Raw genomic sequence first — 18,421 nt, 5'->3', positions numbered from 1 at the left:
TTTCTCAGCCAACTCCTGTAAAAACAAGCCTGAGCAAGACCAGTGTTGTCAGCATCGGATGGATCTTCAATCTGTGAGCTGAATCTTCTTAAATTATGGTGCAATATACATCTACAACAGAGTAAGTATGCACCATAAATATCACAGCCATAAAAACATACTTGGCTGAATCCAGTCATGGCATATCTGGCACAGAAAGCGTGCACAATTCAACAGCCTTGTCCCACTTGCCCCAAGAGTTAATTTGGCCTGTTATCTTTCTTGTCCTGTTAACATTTATTTGCACCTAATAAGGCATGAAATCATTACCCATGGTATATGTCCCAACATTTAATCCCATGGTGTCATGTTTTAATTGGATAGAGTATCTAAATGGTTCTAATTCTCCAAGGATGTGGTTATCACAACCCTTGGAGCTCTCTTTACTTTTATTAAAATAAAATCCTTCATGACTGAAATACTACATATTTTCTAAATTGCATCAAAATTAATTTGATGGTTCAAAAGAACAGATTGCCGATTTAGTTCATACAAGACTGCCCATAAGTAATAGCTTATAGAGCACCTTTCACAAACCAAATCCCCTAGCTATAAAATGATAACACTTCAAACACTCAAGAAACATGGCTGAGGACATCACATCTTTATAGACCCCATGAGGGGTCCGTGAGTTTCAGACCAATAAGCACGGTTTGAGGCTTCAGCCTTTGTTATGTATATTATATAGCATGTGATCAGCTGGAAACGAAACACCATTTGCTGTCATCTACTGGGCCCTAGCTGATTAAGTCGCTCCATGCAATTACGAAGAAAAGAAATGGTAAAAGAGAAGCTATCACTCAAGTTTCAGCTTAGTCCTTCGGGCTACATCCGTTCCAGTCAGTGGAACAGGGCAGGACTCATTTTCTGAATAGGAGGGTAAGAGGCAAAGCACGTTTAAATGCACAGAGCTAACTCCTCTCCTTCCTTCCCTTTATGCCCAAACAGGGGAGATATAGATCCTCCTGACCCCAGCACAGGCACCACCTAGGGACACCCTGGGTGCACACCAAGGAGGCAACCTTGATCCGACCATGAGCAAGAGCGTGCTAGTGCCTGGGCCATTCCTTCTTGCTTGGATGGAGATCACACAGACCATGTGTGAGAGAGTACAGGGAGTTTTCTTGTCACTAGAAATGAAGTTAGCTCTAGTTTGAAGCCTGCTGCAAAAGAAGCAGGAAAAGCAAAACATTTAAGAGTGAAGTCTTGCTGATGTAATTGACATTATGGGAAGTATTTAAGTAGATGGAAAATAACGAACTTTGCTAGAATGTGTGAGGACATCAACACTAACTCATAATCCTCTCCTTGAGGTAAAGAAGAAACACCAGGACACCTTTTAAAACCCCAGTATTCTTGTTTTTCTGTTTTAGTGAAGATGCTATGAGAGCAAATGGAGACCCAGAAGAGCCTGCCCAGCAGAAAGCACCCCCACCTGGCAGGCACACTGCCCCTCGGTGTTAATTGCAGTGTACCAACTTCTGACAGCCTTTTAACAGGCAAGACAGGAGGGAAGGTGGTATTTTTTAGAGGTCTTTATAAAGTACTAAAAGGCAAATTTAAAATGCTCATTACACTTGAATACCTCCACTCTACTTAAATATTGGCTCCAGGTTTACTTCATTATCCTCTTACCAGTAATTAAGCTACCTAGGGACAATCAGCAAATAATAAAATACTGTGGTGGAGGAAATTAGTTTAGACTACAAAGAATTGTACAAAATTATTGTGCAAAATAGAAGAAAGCAACAGCATATAAAAGATATTTAGCTATCTCTAGATAAATACAATCCAAGGGCCATAATATCTCCTCTACATGAAATATATAAATTGAAGGTTTTGAGAAATCCCTACTCATTTCTTCTCAATGCAGTTTATTAGGTAAATGTGGCCTTTCATTCCCATTAATGTCTGATCAATGGACTGGTCGCTTCCCTAGACTTTCAGCTGTCTGCAAACCAAAGGATAAAAGTAATGCTCGAATGAAGTCCTCTGTCTGCCTCTATCCTCCACCCCATTGACTGAAGAATGCAAAGACATAAATACAGGGAATAAACTGATTTCTCCTACCTTGAGCTGGAAACAAGCAAAACGTTGGAGTCAGGTCAGCTTAGAAATGAGACCAGGAGCTTGGCTAAGCATGTTTGCGCTCTCTTTCTTCTATCTCCTGCTCCCACTATAGCTTGTAGGGAGACTGTAACTTTCTTTACTTGTCCTACAGAAACTTTTTGACCCTGAGCCCTAGGCAGAACAGGGCAGGACATGTTAAAGAACTGGGCTGAGAATAAGTGAAATTGTTTGAACATTTGTGTTGATTTTATAACATACGCTGCAAAAAAGAAGTAAGGTGTAACCATTTGAGAGAAGGAAAAGTAGGAGTAGGGGAGATTTTGTTTCATGCAGCAGCAGTAACTCCTAGTTAAATTATCTCAGTTCATTTGTCTGAACTAGATTAGAGGACAAGTGACACACAAGGGATGTAAAACTTAACACTTGACTGCTCCTTCTCATCCACCCTGCAAACACTGATGTAAAACCTGTGGAGGTTAATTGATTCCTACAGATGTGAGAGAAAAATCAGCCATCAGAAGGCAGGTAAATTTCCAGAGGCAAAAGCCTTACACCATGAGGGAGCTACATTAAAGGAACAACAACCCATGCCCTTTTAAAACTCGATGGGTGACAAACCACAAAAGAAACTGAGTACCTTCATGATGCACTTCAAAGAAAATCATGCCCTGGACCTTAAATGTTGTCAGATGTTTTCAGCAATTCATCAGTTACAGAAAGTGGCTGTGCATGACTGGTGTTTGTAAACATGATGGACGCCTTTGATACCACAGGAGAAAAAGACAGACTCTCTTTGTGTGGCTCCTAAGCACTTAATATGTTAATACAATGTTTTTTCCACAGAACACAGCTCCCCCTCAAAAAACTTAATTTGTTCAATTTCACACTGCAATGGGCAAATTGAAGACAGCTGGCTTTACTCATCTGTGACTTTTTGGTTTTGATTGATTAGATGCTCTGTTTCATGTTTTAGTGGAAGGAGAAACAAATAATGGAGCCAAATGGCTAACAATATAATTATGATTTTATTATTGTGCCTATATAACTTTAAATTTTTAGAACATAACTGAAATAAGGCTCAGTGAAAAAAAATGCATCTATGTCAGGGTATGAAGATGCATGTGGGTTTAGTAGCTCTCTGATTTAACATATTAGGGCTTTAAAATAAAAAAGAGCTAAAAAGGAAGTCAGGTCATTCCTTGTATTTATATCTCTATTTATATTCTCTGCTGTCCTGATGGTATTGCCATCAATACAATTCTATTTAAGGTAAATATATTTGGTGTATTTCTAAGATCCAAAGCTCCTGAAGTCACGTGATTATAATTCCTTCTTTTTAGCTTTAGTAGTTCTCTTTCCTCAGTGGTACAGTTAAAACTTTGTGAATTTTAAAAGGTCAAAACACAAAAGGCAAATGCAAAATCTTAAAATGCGTGTGTGTCTTTGAAATATATTTTTAGTCCTTCCTTATGATACTCGCGGGATCTAGCTCTATATTTTTAACTACGCAGGGTAGGTAAGGCTGAATGCTTAAGTTCCATACACAGCCATAGCAAAAGGAAGGTGTGTCTATGCATGGGATATATTCCCTTTAAAAAAGGCTTATGTCCTACGAACAGCATCAATGCACTTAATTGCAAGCAAGCATTTCACAGGCTCTTTCAAGAATATAAACAGGTTCTCATACATTGTAGAGAGACTGTCTTGAACGATAGTTATTTCATTATCAGGACTTAAGAATAATAGCAACCTGTTTTAGAATATTCTGTTAGACACTTTATGTTGTTTTCCTTATCTGTTTCATCAGAGCTATGTATGGATAAAGAAATCTGGTTGGTTTTGTGCTTTTTTTTTTTTTTTTATTAATGGCATACTGAAATTAATAGATTTTGGTGATTTAAAGAAAAAGAAATATAGGCTGAGTTGTTTTTAAACCGAGACATTTTCCAACACTGGGTAAAAAAATTGTGATGTACATATGATGATCTGTATGATCTGCATTTTGGAACTTAAAAAGTGACATTTAATGTGATGTATGAATTGTTAAATAAATATTAGCAATGGTGTGGTTATTTTTCACAGTCAAATATCGTAAGTGGAAATTTACTAAAATAGTTAAATATACTTTCAAGAATGATCTCTCGTAAAACTACTAGAAGGTTGTAAGCAGAATCCTTGTATTACACAAGTTGAAATGCTATTTCAGATCATGATGTAATAGTAAATGTTTTCTCTAAGAAAGTATAGTTAAAACAAATATGTTCCAAAGTGGATCAGTTTAAGTTAGAGAGTAGATTTATATTAGATATTAGGAAGAAATTCTTTACTGTGAGGGTGGTGAGACACTGGAACAGGTTGCCCAGAGAAGTTGTGGCTGCCCCTTCCCTGGCAGTGTTCAAGGACAGGTTGGATGAGGCTTTGAGCAACCTGGTCTAGAGGAAAGGTGTCCCTGACTGTGGCAGGGGGGGTTGGAACTAGATGATCTTTAAGGTCCTTTCCAACCCAAATCATTCTGTGATTCTATGATTCTATGATAAGTTCTCCCAAGAAATTAAGTGTATTATGAAAACTCACCAGGTAGGAGCTGTTCTCCAATTGACAATACAAACAAGATTTTTTTTTTTTTCCTGGCACTAAAAATGAAGGAAAGTAAAAGTTGGAATACGCTACTGTCCTGGTTTGGCCTAAAACAGGTCAATTTTCCTTTAAGTGATTTTTACTTTCAGCTAAGTCTCTTCTAAGTAACTGTACTTTCTGAAACTGACTGCGTGTTTTGCAGACAGTGTCTGCTTCCAGGACTGGTAACACTCAAAGTTTGTAGTTATTGCTGAGGCACCGGTAGGGATGTTATGCAGAAAGGCTCTTGCTGTACTTATTCTTAGAGAAACCAAGGTCACTGCTAAATTCCTCACTGCTTACGAGTGAAGAGCCGAAGGGGGGTCACAGCTGCAGGGGGAGCGGACAAGGCAGGTGACCCAAAATTGACCAGCGAAGGTATTCCATCCCGTACATGTCATTCTCAGTATAAAGTGGGGGGATCATGAGGATCTCGCTCTCTTTCTTCTATGGCCGGTGTCCGAAGAGGACTCTGTCCGTTTTCCTGCTGCCCCCGATCCTGATCCGTGCATCCCTGAATCCAGTTCCCGCTCATCGCTGGGGCCAGCCTGGGCCTTCCCGGAGCCTGCCCTGCAGTGCCGGTGGTGACGTGACCGACATCAGGGGAGCTCGATCTTGGTTTTGTATATATTTGTATGTATTTAATTATTTCTATTATTATTATTATACTCCTTTTCATTATTGTAGTTTATTAAAACTGTTTTACCTTTCCAGCCCGTAAGTCTCTCTCTCTTTTCCCTTTCCCTTTCCCTGCAAGGGGTGGGACGGAGGGTTAACAGAGAGTGTCTGCCATGGGTTTAATAGCCGGCCCAGCTTTAAACTGTGACAGCTGCCCTGCTAATTTTGATGCAAGCTTTCCTGGGATAAAATATGAATATTGCTTTGTCCAACTAATACATGATAAATTATAATTCTATCAAAGTCTGTTAGGTGGCTTACTGAAATTCAGTCACAGCCTGCAAAGTCACTTCTCCTGCAGGAATAATATAATTTCTTCACAGAGGGGGTTTTTATTTTTTTCAGTGCACTATATTTGAAATTCTTTTATATTGATTTCTTTTTTAATTTTTAATGTAAACAGAATATGGGAGGCATGATGATAATCGAGATCTGTTATAGCACTATATTTAGTTTAGAAATAATAAAAAAGTTAAATAATGAATAGGTGACAAAGGCTTATCTTCCTCCCCAGCCTGCTCCACGTAGTGCTTTGTTCCAAAGTTATTGGCATTTTCAATAAAACGTATCAGTAAATTTAGTCAATTAAAATTTTACTGTGATTCGATAGCAAGATTTATCCTACCTGTGGAGCTCATGGGAACTTGGAAACTTCATTAATCTTACAAACTCACATTTCTTTTCTTTAGTAGGCTTCACATTCATAAATATAAAGCACAGGGCTGTGGCTACCATTTCGCAGACCTTTCACTGCCGCCAGGCTGTGATTGTGTCTTGACAGCTTTTTTTAATGGATTGTCCTTTCAGAATAGAACACATGTGGTGTTCCTGCAACATGCAGCTATTCAAGAAGACTATCAGGTATTACTGAGACATGAAGTAAACACACTCTCGAGCCCTAGAGCTTGATTTCATTGAAATGATGTCACTGTTACTCGGAAGGTATGATTAGGAGTAAATCTAGTCCAAGCTGCTGCATATCACTCAGAGATCAGGAAACATAACAGACAGAGTAATATCAGAGGCATGACTGAAAATAAAGCTCTGTGCCCTCTATCTTTTCTCTGTGTAGACTTATATCCACACTGCACAGTGGAGGTGGCATCAACTGATGACCCTCCTGTAAAGCCAGGTAACAGTGGAGGCCCTAAGCCAGGGAAAGCCTAAGGAAAGCTCACAGTTACCCTGTACACTGTACGTGAGGTGGGGTGCCTGCTTGTAGGGAGTCAGCTGCTTGGCGTTGCATCTGCAGAAGAAGAGCCCAGACACAGTTGTCACAGTGGGACAGGCTGACCGTGCATTCACATCCTCACCTATTTCATGGTGAGGGTTGTGTCCCTTACCCTCCTACCAGTGCCTCCAGAGCAAACCAAATCACATTAGCAGGACATCCCAGGAGGTTTTGCAGTATCGCTAGCTGTGCCCTGAGGATTCTTGGTGCCTCCTGTTAGCAACATTTTAAAGGAATTATGCAAGGTCTCATTTTGGTAACTTTGTCAAGCATGTGCTGTATTAAAAGGAAAGACATGGACCTGTTGGAGTGGGTCCAGAGGAAGGCCACAAAAATGATCAGAGGGATGGACACCTCTCCTATGAAGAAAGGCTGTGAGAGTTGGAGTTGTTCAGCCCGGAGAAGAGAAAGCTCTGGGGAGACCTTATAGCAGCCTTCCAGTACTTAAAGGGGGCCTGTAGGAAAGATGGGAACAAACTTTTTAGCAGGGCCTGGTGCGATAGGACAAGGGATAATGGTTTTAAACTAAAAGAGGGTAGATTCAGACTAGACATAAGGAAGAAATTTTTTATGATGAAGGTGGTGACACACTGGCATGTGGTGCCCAGAGAGGTGGTAGATGCCCCATCCCTGGAAACTTTCAAGGCCAGGTTGGATGGGGCTTTGAGCAACCTGATCTAGTTGAAGATGTCCCAATTCACTGCAGAGGGGTTGGACTAGATAACCTTTAAAGGTCCCTTCCAACCCAAACCATTCTGTGATTCTATTAAAAGGATGGGTTCTTCTGCTTTAACTATTTAGAAGTAGGCCTGCACAGTGCTTTCCTTGCCTAATTTCCGCTTAGGTCATTTAAATCTGATTTTTGGTGCAGGTGAGATCTTTAAAAATCTTGTTTATTTCTTACTTAAACTTGGAGGCACCAAATGGCTTTTTGTATCTGCGTTTTTGCTCCAGGGTGCATGTGAAACAGCAAAAGACTTGGCAGAAAAAGCACTTTACACCTTGTAAACATTTATGAATTGGGACAGATAATCTTGATATGTCCCACAAGCATTAACTCAGTAAGTATTCTCAAGACTCATTTGTCCCACATATAAGAAAAGGTCAAAATTTGTGCCCATGGTTTTTATCCTTCTCAGAGTGCTCACCTGGAATGTGTAATACCCAGTTTCAAATCTCTTTCTAATTTCTTTCTTCACTGCTGTGATCATTAAACACCAGTATATTCCTTGATTGGAAACATCTCTTCAGATTGAGCTGTTGCACTTCTACCTGCATAAAGAAATACAGCCTTTAGTCCTAGGGCCATAGGAATAACAGCAGCTGGAGATGATTGCTGCAGGGTCCAGGCTCCTGCTCCTGAGCTCATCACTTCTTTTGGTTCATGTGGTTGGTGCTGAGCTCCTGTTGGACCTGCAAACAGAACAGCCCTGCTGCAGTTTGCTTCTGGCAGTCGTCCGACACACACCTAATAACAGGGGCTGAAGTGGAGGCCCTCAGGCAATTTTACACCTGGAAAGGAAGATAGTGGTTCAGCACCCAGTTCTGAGCCCTTCGGGGACCCTTGTACCCCTATGGGACAAAGAGAGGTCAGTGCCACAGGGAAAAAGATCCCTCTTAGGTTACTTAAACTAGTGTTCGTAACAGCCAAAAGTACCTTCATGCTTGCAGCTGGCATATGAAGGCATATCCATGAAGGTCTGAAGAGCAAGATATCTCTAAATTTATTTTTCAGGTAGATACTAGAGGAAAGCATTTCCCAACAGATGAAAGAACTCTGTTCTAACAAAACTGACCCATTTATAAATAACCTCTCTCTTCCAGTAAAGTTGCTGGACTACTATATATATATTTCTTTGGTGAAGTTTCATCTGCATGAGAAAAAAAGGAATTGTGTCTTTGACTTAAAAGCATAAATAATACTTCCAACAAGTAGGTCCTGTAATAACTCACACTTTTTATCATCTGTAGTTGTCTTCCATTTAGCAAGGCTCAGGTAAGAACTAGAAGAGAGGACAGGAGAGAGAGTGAAGAAATTATACTTAGAAACTAAATGTCACAGTTTTTTTTTTTGAGGAATCAGGATCCTTCTAGATATGGCCTCTTTATTTCTTATTTCATATTTCTATAAATTCCTTGTTGGCAACAATCTCATTCATGGTAATGTTCAGGGGCTTTCTCCACTAAATTTTACACCTTATACACACATAGATGTTTTTCTGCCTATTGGCAATTTTTGGTGTTGCTGTTAGAAGAAAGTCATTCAACGTGGAGGAACTTCTTTGGCTGAGTTTGGGGGGATGGGGGGATTCCAGCAGAGAGGATAATTAAGTGCGAGCTTCATTGCACTGCTTCCTTCTTGCCTCAGAGACCTCTTCCTTCAGTGCCTGCTTCCTCAGGGATGTCATTGCATCACCATTATGTATAAACATGGGAAGAAAAAGTTGGGGGGACACAAGGCTTTGGATCCCACTGTGAATACAGGAAGCCTCTGCACTCCAAAGTCGTTTTCTCTCTTTGATGAAAATGTTACATGTCATTTGATTCCTTAAATTCAACTTTACCTCCATGAAGAAGAGACCCCTGCAATGCTTGCAGAAGTTTTCACTCTAAGCAGAAGGAATTGATTGTATTTTAAACCTTCCTGTAAAGACTATTACTAAGCAAAGAAGATCTTGTAAAGTACAGTGCGTAATAAGCTGTCTCTCTGCTGTGTAGCTTGAGAATGGTTTCATTATGTGTTATTAAAGCTAGCTGAAAATTTTCAGCTGCTTTGGAGTCTGCTGTCAGTGCTTGGCTTTTCATCTGAAATTGGAACACCACCAAATTCAAACAAATATTGGAACCCTACATGAAATGGAAGACTTGTTAGCACAGCTCCATGTGTCACAAGCCATATCTATATCTAGCACATACTGCAGTTCTTTTTAAGCAAAAATGACAGAGGTGTCCGATTTTACAGGCAGATTGGTCTTATTGCTGACAACACCAGTTGGGGATTCACCTCCTCTTTTTCAGTTCATAACGCTGCAGGTCTGTTGCAGATTTAATTATTCTTCGTAGGAGTGGTGAAGACAAACAAATGTATGTACCTTCTCTCTGCCCAGGTCTCTGTAGGTCCTTGATTTCTCTTCTTCCTTCTTCCTATTTATTTGTTGAGGAGTTTTGGCAAAGCATATATTCCATTTGTTTCAATGGAGCTAAAACAAAATTGTATTTTTCTTCCCATATATCCTTGTTTATGACAGGAAGTTATAGGTAGTGGGATATGGTTCCTTGATAAATAAATTACTTGCAGCAATTGTGATGGGCTGTGTTTGCTGGCAGTCCCTACACTGCTGCAAGGAAGCATGAGGTTGGCAGCAGTGGCTGGGTCAGTGGCTGCCAAGGGGAGCTGCTGCAGCCGGCAAGGTGGGTGCAGCAGCAGTGGCACCGCTGTGATGAAGCTGGAACCTGCAGGCAGGTGTCAGGGAACAGCGACTGAACGGGGTCAAGGATCCTCTCCAGGGCTGCTGGGCTGCAGTGTGGGGGAAAGGAGATGGCAGAAAACTGGTGCTGGGTCTCATGCAACCTACCCTACCACAGACCTGGCACTTGTCCACTCTTCATCCAGCTCAATACCCTGACGTGCCTCTGGCTGCTTTCCTGTGCTGCAGCTCTGTCTGTCAGTGAAAAGCTTTGACCAAGCTTTGACCAGCTTCTAAGTACAGAAGAACAAAGTCAAATGTCGAATTAAGTTGCCATAAGATGAGTTTGTGCCAAATCGTGTCTCTGGCTCTGTATTTAACCTTAACAAAGGTCTCATGTATTAAGCATGAGACCTTTGATTTTACAACACACCTACTCATGGACCCTTTTTAATCTTTCCTATTATTTACGGCAGTTTGGGGCCTCACTGTGGGAGGAGCACTGCAGTGAATAGGTGAATAGAGTATGCTCATTTTCAGTCTGAACTCAATGTGCTCATCTCTGATACTGAATTTACTCACCTCTTGCTGCCTTTCTAAAACACCAAGCAGGTGGCTAAATCTATTTCATGTTTCTCACTGTACCTCTTGTGTCAAAAAATTAAAAATACACTTTACCAAGACTGATACCTAGAAAAATACCCACATCATTCACACTTATTTTCATTAACTTACATGCTTTGTTACAGGTAATGATATTCCATGGTCTCTATCTTGATGTTGACCATATTTCAATGAAACAAATCTTCTGAGCAAAGCAAAGGATTTTCTTTTGGAAACATCTGTTGGTGACTGTGTGTGGAAGGACAGATCTTCTTGTGAAGGCACATTTTCACTGCACTGAAGAGGAGCAATGAGCTGTCCCCAAAATCCTGCCACCACCATAGTAAGAGAAATCCACTGAAATTTTTTTTAGCTCCGGTCACTCGTGGGCTACACCGTACTATGTGTGGAATATACTGCTTGGAATTTGTTTTTTTTTTCTGGGGAGTCTTGACAGGGACAGTGCATTATACATCACTCCAGTATTTTTTTCTCCTTTCCCTATTCTCCTGCTGGATGGTCACCAGATAGAAGGAACCTGTTTCCATGGGGGCTTGGAAGAGGGATAGCATTGAAAAAGCAGCCAAAAAAACACTTCTGTGTTCAAACACAGCAACCGCTATGGGAAGGTCTTTGATCAGGTCTAGAGAGGGGAAAGTGCTATCATCATTTCTAAAGGATAACATGGCTTGCCACAGTGAAGGAAAAATAATAAAAAAAAAAACAAGAAAAAAAAAAAAAAAGAAACCTTTGGGGTCTTAAGTATATAAAATGGCTGAGCATGGATTCCCTCAGTAAGTAAAATGGAAATGCTATTATTCATAAGTATGCAATCTTAAATCAGCTGATGCCTGAACCACATCCAGAACTTAGGCACCAAAAATTAGTCTACCCCTCTCTCCTGCTCCCTGCAGTCCTTGCAGAATTAGCATATAGCATCTTTGCATAAGAACTAAAGGGGAAAAAATTCTACTTAAAAAAAAAACAAAGGACAGATGAGAGGGGAGGATGATTACCAGTTTTCTTTAGAAAAGAACCTATTCTATTTTTTTGTCATGGATACTATACCATTAAGGGTCCTCTCTAGGGTACTAAAATATTTTGTCCTCCTGTATCCTTCTGAAGACTCATGGCTTGTTAGTCAGCTAACAGTGCTTTCTCAATGCCTCTATATAGCCTCCAGCTCTGCCTGAAGCCACAGGAGACAATTCCTTTGACATTGCTTCTTGCCAGCATCCCTTGCTCTGTCTGTGTTTTAAATGAATCTCCCAATTCTGGTATATCCTATTCTGAATAATACAGGATATGGGAGACTACTGCTTGATGCTCAGTTAGCCAACTAAAGACCTGCAAAATGGATGTATGTAGACAAAAATTGGTTGCACAGAAAAGACTTCTGTTATCTTTCTTATGAAGTTATATTTAAGAAACTGACATGATTGAAGATTTCTTCTTCCATCAGAGTGGAAAATTTTTTCACAATCAGGATCCCCCACTTCCAGCCAGGGCAATATTGCTCTTTAAAAACATTCTTATTATTTTGTACTATGCACTGGGTATGTTTCAGGCAAGTTTTCACATCCAGCTGGAATGTCCGTCAACACTGGACATGTAATATTCTATTAATATGTAATATTGTTACATATTCTCCTGCCATGTAAGGAAATATTGCCTGTTCCCAAGGTAGATTTAAGAATAGGAATAGCAATTGATCTTGGGGAGACTCCCTCTGCTTCGCTGTCAGATGGTGTGACTCCAGGGGTCTTCTGTTCCCCAAAGAAGCCACCAAAGAAAGAGACCCACTGTGATATGGAGCTGCTGCATCATAAGTAACTGGAAGTACTCACTTTTAAGAAGATTCTGCAGCGCTATTTGACTTCATGGGTTTGCATAAGCTCTTTGTCTGCTGGTCTCCCAGTCAAGTCCAAAGATCATGGTCAAAGCTTTGTAGTGTGAAAGATTCATCCTTTGTTTTCCCACAAAAATAGAGGAGGTGTATACACAGATAGACCTCTCCATTCATGAATTACATAAGGTATTCCACAATAGCCACCTCTCTGTCATTGCTTGCTGTGTAGTAATGAGTGTGCTAGTTATATTAACAGGAGCTATTGTGTTTTCATTGGTGCTGCACAGTCTTTTACAAAGGTAAAAGGTCTGGGACCCAATCCAAATCTTTTGAGGAGCTTGAGAAGACCTTGGTGGGCAAGTGATAGACTTTGGATCAGGCCCCAAATTACAATGTGTTTCTCTTACTTACGAGCCCCAAAGAGTTATCACCGTTTTCAAGGGTAAATTTGAAACAGGTCATTAATGCAGTGACTGATGGAAGAGAATTGTTTTGGAAACAGAAGACAGATGATTATGGCAGGCCACAGCAAGATAAGAAGCAAAGTTCTCAGTAAGAATCTCCTTACTGGAAAGAGAAAAGAGCCAGGGGGAGAAAAAAAATACTTGTCTGTTAGTACTTAAGAGTTATGTAATGTAAGTTGTCTGTTCATCTTGTGACAGAAAAGTGTGGGACACATCTGAAGGAATTTATAAAGATTGTATGATAAAATAGTAGAAAGGTATGAATATATAAGTTACTTCCTTTTCTTCCATGCTACTTACTAAGATGCATGACTATCTTGAAGTAATCCTGATAATCTGTGTGTGTTGGGTATTCATTATATTCATTATGCACAAATAAGGAAATGCAAATGTTCAGGGAAAAATACAAAATTTGAGTCATTTTCTTCTAAGGAAATTTTTAATATACAACATTTTACTTTGTGGAAATTCCTTACCACAGGAGAGAGTCCTTAAAACTGCTTTTTCCCCCCTAAAACAGGTGAGTGAATGACAGATTTCATTCTTGGTTTGTGATAGTCCTCTAACCAAGTGACTGAAGTGCTGTGATTTGTAGCATGTGACATTTGCTGAAGAAGAAAAGGATATAATCCAAATGTTCCTGCTTGGGGTGAAGATATTCCTTATATAATAATATATACCTTATATAATAATATTCCCGCAGTCTGGAAGATGCACAAAGGCTTAGCTGATACCAGCAGTAATATAAAGTGAATTCAAATTAGATATGCTTATTGCAGATCAAAGACACTGCTTAATAGTGTCATGCTGTTATGGTTGGGAAAACAGAGGATTCTGTTTCATAGAGCTCAAAGATTTTTCTTCTCAGTCCTCTGAATTTCAATGACTTTCCCAGCCAGGATCCTTGACTTCCAAAGTGAAATCAAGCAAAAACTTGAACTCCAGATAAATTGAACTCTAAAGCCTTTTCTGTCAGCTGCCTACAATTCTCTTATGCAATGAATAATGCATTTTAGACAGAAGCCCTAACCTGTACGTGGAACCAAGGCAGATTAATTAATTTATAATGTATTCCTGAAAGGGGGCTTGCCATCAAACTTGATTTTGTTACAAAACTTATTGCCAAGAAGTTCAAATATAGTTCCTTATCTGTTTATAAAGGAGTTTAAAAAAAAAATTCCTATAAGGCATTGCTAGAGCGAAGTAGAAGTCAGTACAGCAGGATATGAAGGACAAGAAAATCAAGTGCTGTTTCTTGATGATGTCATTTGCAACATACTCATACATGACATGGAATCACTGCATTAAAAAGTAAAGTGTTTTTCCTTTTTAAAGTAAATCTAATATGTGGTGCTCATATTGTAACAACAAATTTCCTATTAGAAAGACTCTATAACAATAATAATTAAAGCCATGAGCTTTCTCAGAAATAAAACTCATGTTTTATTCCCCATTTCATCTTGTAGGTACCCTGTTTAGCTGCTCCTCACATTTTAATGATCAGGTACTATATGTTACCTTCAAATCAATGAGAATTGTTTTCAGCACTGCCATTGATTTTACATATTTCAGACTAAAATAATTATATATTGAAAAGTGTAGTTAAAATATGTTGAAGAATAGTTACATTTCTTACAAACAATAATGCACAGTGGAGATGTTAAAGGAATTTCATGACTGTTGAAGCTGACTAGGTTATTTTAGATGAAATTCATTTGATTGACAGCATGTTTTTGCTAAGTCTGAAAGTGGAGATCTTCCAGTCAGCCAAGTACTAAGGGAGAAACCAGAGAAAAGAAAAAGCCTGGGAGAGGCTATCCTGTGTATTAGCTCTGTTCCTGTACGTATATAGAGAAGGTTTAAGTCCTTCACCTGCATAATCACTAATGATGTGGTAGCAATACTTCCAGTGAAGCAAAATTGCAACATATAAGGGCATCTACTGTTTTGAAATGTTTCATTTGAGGCATTTTGGTTTGAAAAAACTTTCATCAAATTTGAGACCCCAATTTTTTTATATCTAAAATTTTTTGAAATTCCAAAAGCCTGCATGCCTTCTTGCTGGCATGGCCTTGGTCAGGGGCAGTCCACATAAAGTTGTCTATGAACCCTGGGTTTTATTTTGGGTATTTGTACTCAGTTACCTTGAACAAGAGCATTCCATACTAGGAATAAATTAGTTCTCCCTCATACAGCTCTGTGCCTTGTACAATTGTGTGTATTGAAATGAGGAACTCTCACATCAGACATCTCAACTCACTTCTGCTTTTGTGAAAACATCTTTAGAGTATTGCTTTTTGAGCCAACACAAAGCAAGAACCCAGATCTGAAATATCAGATATTGCTGCCCAGAACTGTTGTTCACTTACTCATTGTGGATGTCATGACTTCTTGGCAGTGTTTGGGGAACCACAAATGAACAAAGCAGTTGGTTTCTTATACATTTAATTCAGTTATCCAAACTGCCAGCACCAGAACTCTCTAGGTATAAACTGAAAAATAATTTGCTGGTGTGAGCTGAATGTGGAAATCACACACAAGCATAAATGTCCTTATCAGCCCAACCTGGCATGTAGAATGCCACTTGGACCACCATTGTGACCAACACTCCTTGAGAAGACACACTCTCTTCCCTGCTTCCTTGTGGGCATCGTGAGTGCTGGCACAGTTAAACTACATCCATTCAGGAAGTATCTGGACAAAAAGTTATTTATAAAATGTATGTGTATTTGTAAAAATGCCCATAAGTGTTTGCATCCCTCTATGTCTCTGCTTAAGGACCTCTATGGTCCTTAAGTATAGAAAGGCCACCAGAGTTTTTCTGAAAAATTTCATCCATTTATTTTTGGCAAGATTTTCCCTTGCTCCTGTTGTTAAGCATTTATACAAACAGTCATGCTGATTTCACTAAACCTATTCACTGGATTATGAACTTCTCGGTTCAACCACATGCTTTGCAAGAAAGTCCTTACGGACCAGGAGGTTCCTAAAATGATTAATGTGGTGAAAAGTTTTCTTCCTTTCTTTCTAATGGAGCTCTAACACAAACTTCAGTACACAGAAAATTTGTCTTGAGTTTTTACGGCTGTGAGTCAAAGTCGAGTACTCCTGGCTTTGAGGAGCTCTCTGCTTAAGTGATGAGCTTGATTTGTTAAGGACAGATTGGGAGCAGATAGCATGTCTAGTTGTAAAAGGGATATGCAGTATCTGCTGAGAGTTTTGTCCTGTTTTGCTTACAATCTTATATTTTTTGGTGGTGTTTTTTTTCAATAGTTCTCCTGAGACCAGCTGCAAAAAGGGCTGCACCATGCCAACTACCGTGCAGCCAACAGAAGCTGCAAGAGGCTTAGCCTCTTCCAAGATTTGGCCTTGCCGGTGACTAGCGCTTTGAAGCCAGCACTTTGCATGTGCTGTCTCTAAAGAAGCATTCTTTCTTCACACTCAATAAACAGTAGGAGAAAAGTAATCATTCCTTCCCCTTATCAATCTGCTCCCTCCCCCTCCCACACCCCATTCTGGCCTGCACAAGCAAGTATAAGGTCATCTGCAGGATGCTGTCCTTCTTCTGTGGAATAGCTCCTCTTACTATTTCCCAGACATTAGTGTTTCCTGTCCAGATTGATCGCTTTTGTTTTACTTTCCAAGGTCTACTTTTTAAAGAGATGTATGTGTTTTGTACTTTTATTCTATTCTTAGGCTAGGGAATATAGTGAATAGGAAATTAATTCAACCTTGGCATTCCTTCAGTTCCTTCACAGCTCCCAAACATACACAAACTGCTCACCTCCCGCTCACAATTTACTTTCTTCACGTTTTACTCCATTGTTTGCATTACTTACTTACTCAAAAAATATTTTAATATAAATAAGCTGTGAGTTTTTTACAGCTTTCTCTGGTACAATTCAGAGCTTAAGTCTCATGTGCCTCTGCTGATTCCTCTTGTTCTGACAGGATGCAAGGGGAAATATTGCAACCAAATGCAAGGCACTGGGCTCACTTTCCAAATACCAAAGATAATGTGTCTTGTTCATAATGAGATTACAATCAGTGTCTGAAATTCCCTTGTCTCAGCAGCTCTGGGGGCTCACACTTTCAGAGGTGATTACATTTCCTACCAGTGAAGGATTTTTTAGCACTATTTGCTGCAGACCTTGATAGATTTAGCTTTGAAATGAGGCATGTTACTGCTTTAATATTATGCTCTTTGGGTAGACTGTTTGTGTGCTCTGCAGACAGTTCGCTGCATTTTAAAAGCACTACTATTTCCTGCTACAGAAAGCATTGAAAACTCTGTCAAGCAAGCCTGTCCTTTTAAAGGTTTCAAGTTTAGTGTGAGGCTAAAAAACATGTTGGTACAGGCATGAGATGAGCAGATTTCAATTCTATGTGATCTTTCTTCAGGAGAGATGTGTCCATGTGTGCTCCAGACATCAACTTGTACAATGCAAGTGAAACTCCTAGAGGTCTTGATTATTACTTGCACATCTGCAGTGCACCAGTAGTGGAAATGGCACACAAAATAAACCCCAAAGCAAAACACAAGTTTTCTCACAGTCTATGAAGTGCACCACCACTGTAAATCTTTTTTAATCAGGTGATACGTAGCCTAGCCTGACTTCTGGCATATATATAGATATATATAGAGATTCATATATATATCAAGGAGAGGTCTGGTTGAGCAACAACCTCTGCCACCAGTAATCTATGTGCCTAGTTATTTTTTGGCTGCTTAATTTCAAAACCTGGGAATTTCTGCTTAATTTTAGGCTTTTATTAATCTATGGCATATTTTATCACTGGAGCTATTCTGGATTTTTATGGATGCCAAAAAGACAATGTATCTCCTTTCTTCATACGCACGTTACTCTGAACGCAGATACTTTTATAATAATTGTTATTATGAGAACTCTTACTTTTCAAATAGATACAGAGCTCATTACAGGTGCTTCACTGAAACCTTTATGAAATAGTAAATATCAAGAGTCATTATGCGGCCTTTTCAGAAAGGCTCCTATTTGCACCTAACAAAAGAGTGACTGATAAACATATACCCTTAAATGCCATTACAGACATATTTCTCAGCTAAGTAGAAAGTCCATAAACACTAAACTTTTCTAAGGTCAGTGAAAACGTTTCTTAAGAAAGGTCTAGATCATTCAGTGCTAGATCAACTTTAGAAAGTAAATTTTTTTCCTCACATTGTGGAATTACCATTTGAGTAGATTCGTGGGCTTGGGTGGTACATGACAAGCCACCCACAGCTTAAGTTCTTCAGTCAAAAACTGTGATCCTCAGAATGCCAGCCTAGCTACTGCACTGACTGTGAAAGAGCCAAAGGCCACAGCCACCTCTGCCTAACAACTCACTATTAATAAGTTACCTCCTTCTGAAGGTGCTCATGAGCACATTTATCTGCTCATGATGAGCAGTTGGCATCTAGATCTTGCTAGAGCTCTGCTGGGCT

Source organism: Nyctibius grandis, chromosome 6 (assembly GCF_013368605.1).
Source record: "Nyctibius grandis isolate bNycGra1 chromosome 6, bNycGra1.pri, whole genome shotgun sequence".
NCBI classification, from domain to species: domain Eukaryota; kingdom Metazoa; phylum Chordata; class Aves; order Nyctibiiformes; family Nyctibiidae; genus Nyctibius; species Nyctibius grandis.
This window is presented reverse-complemented; position numbering follows the sequence as displayed.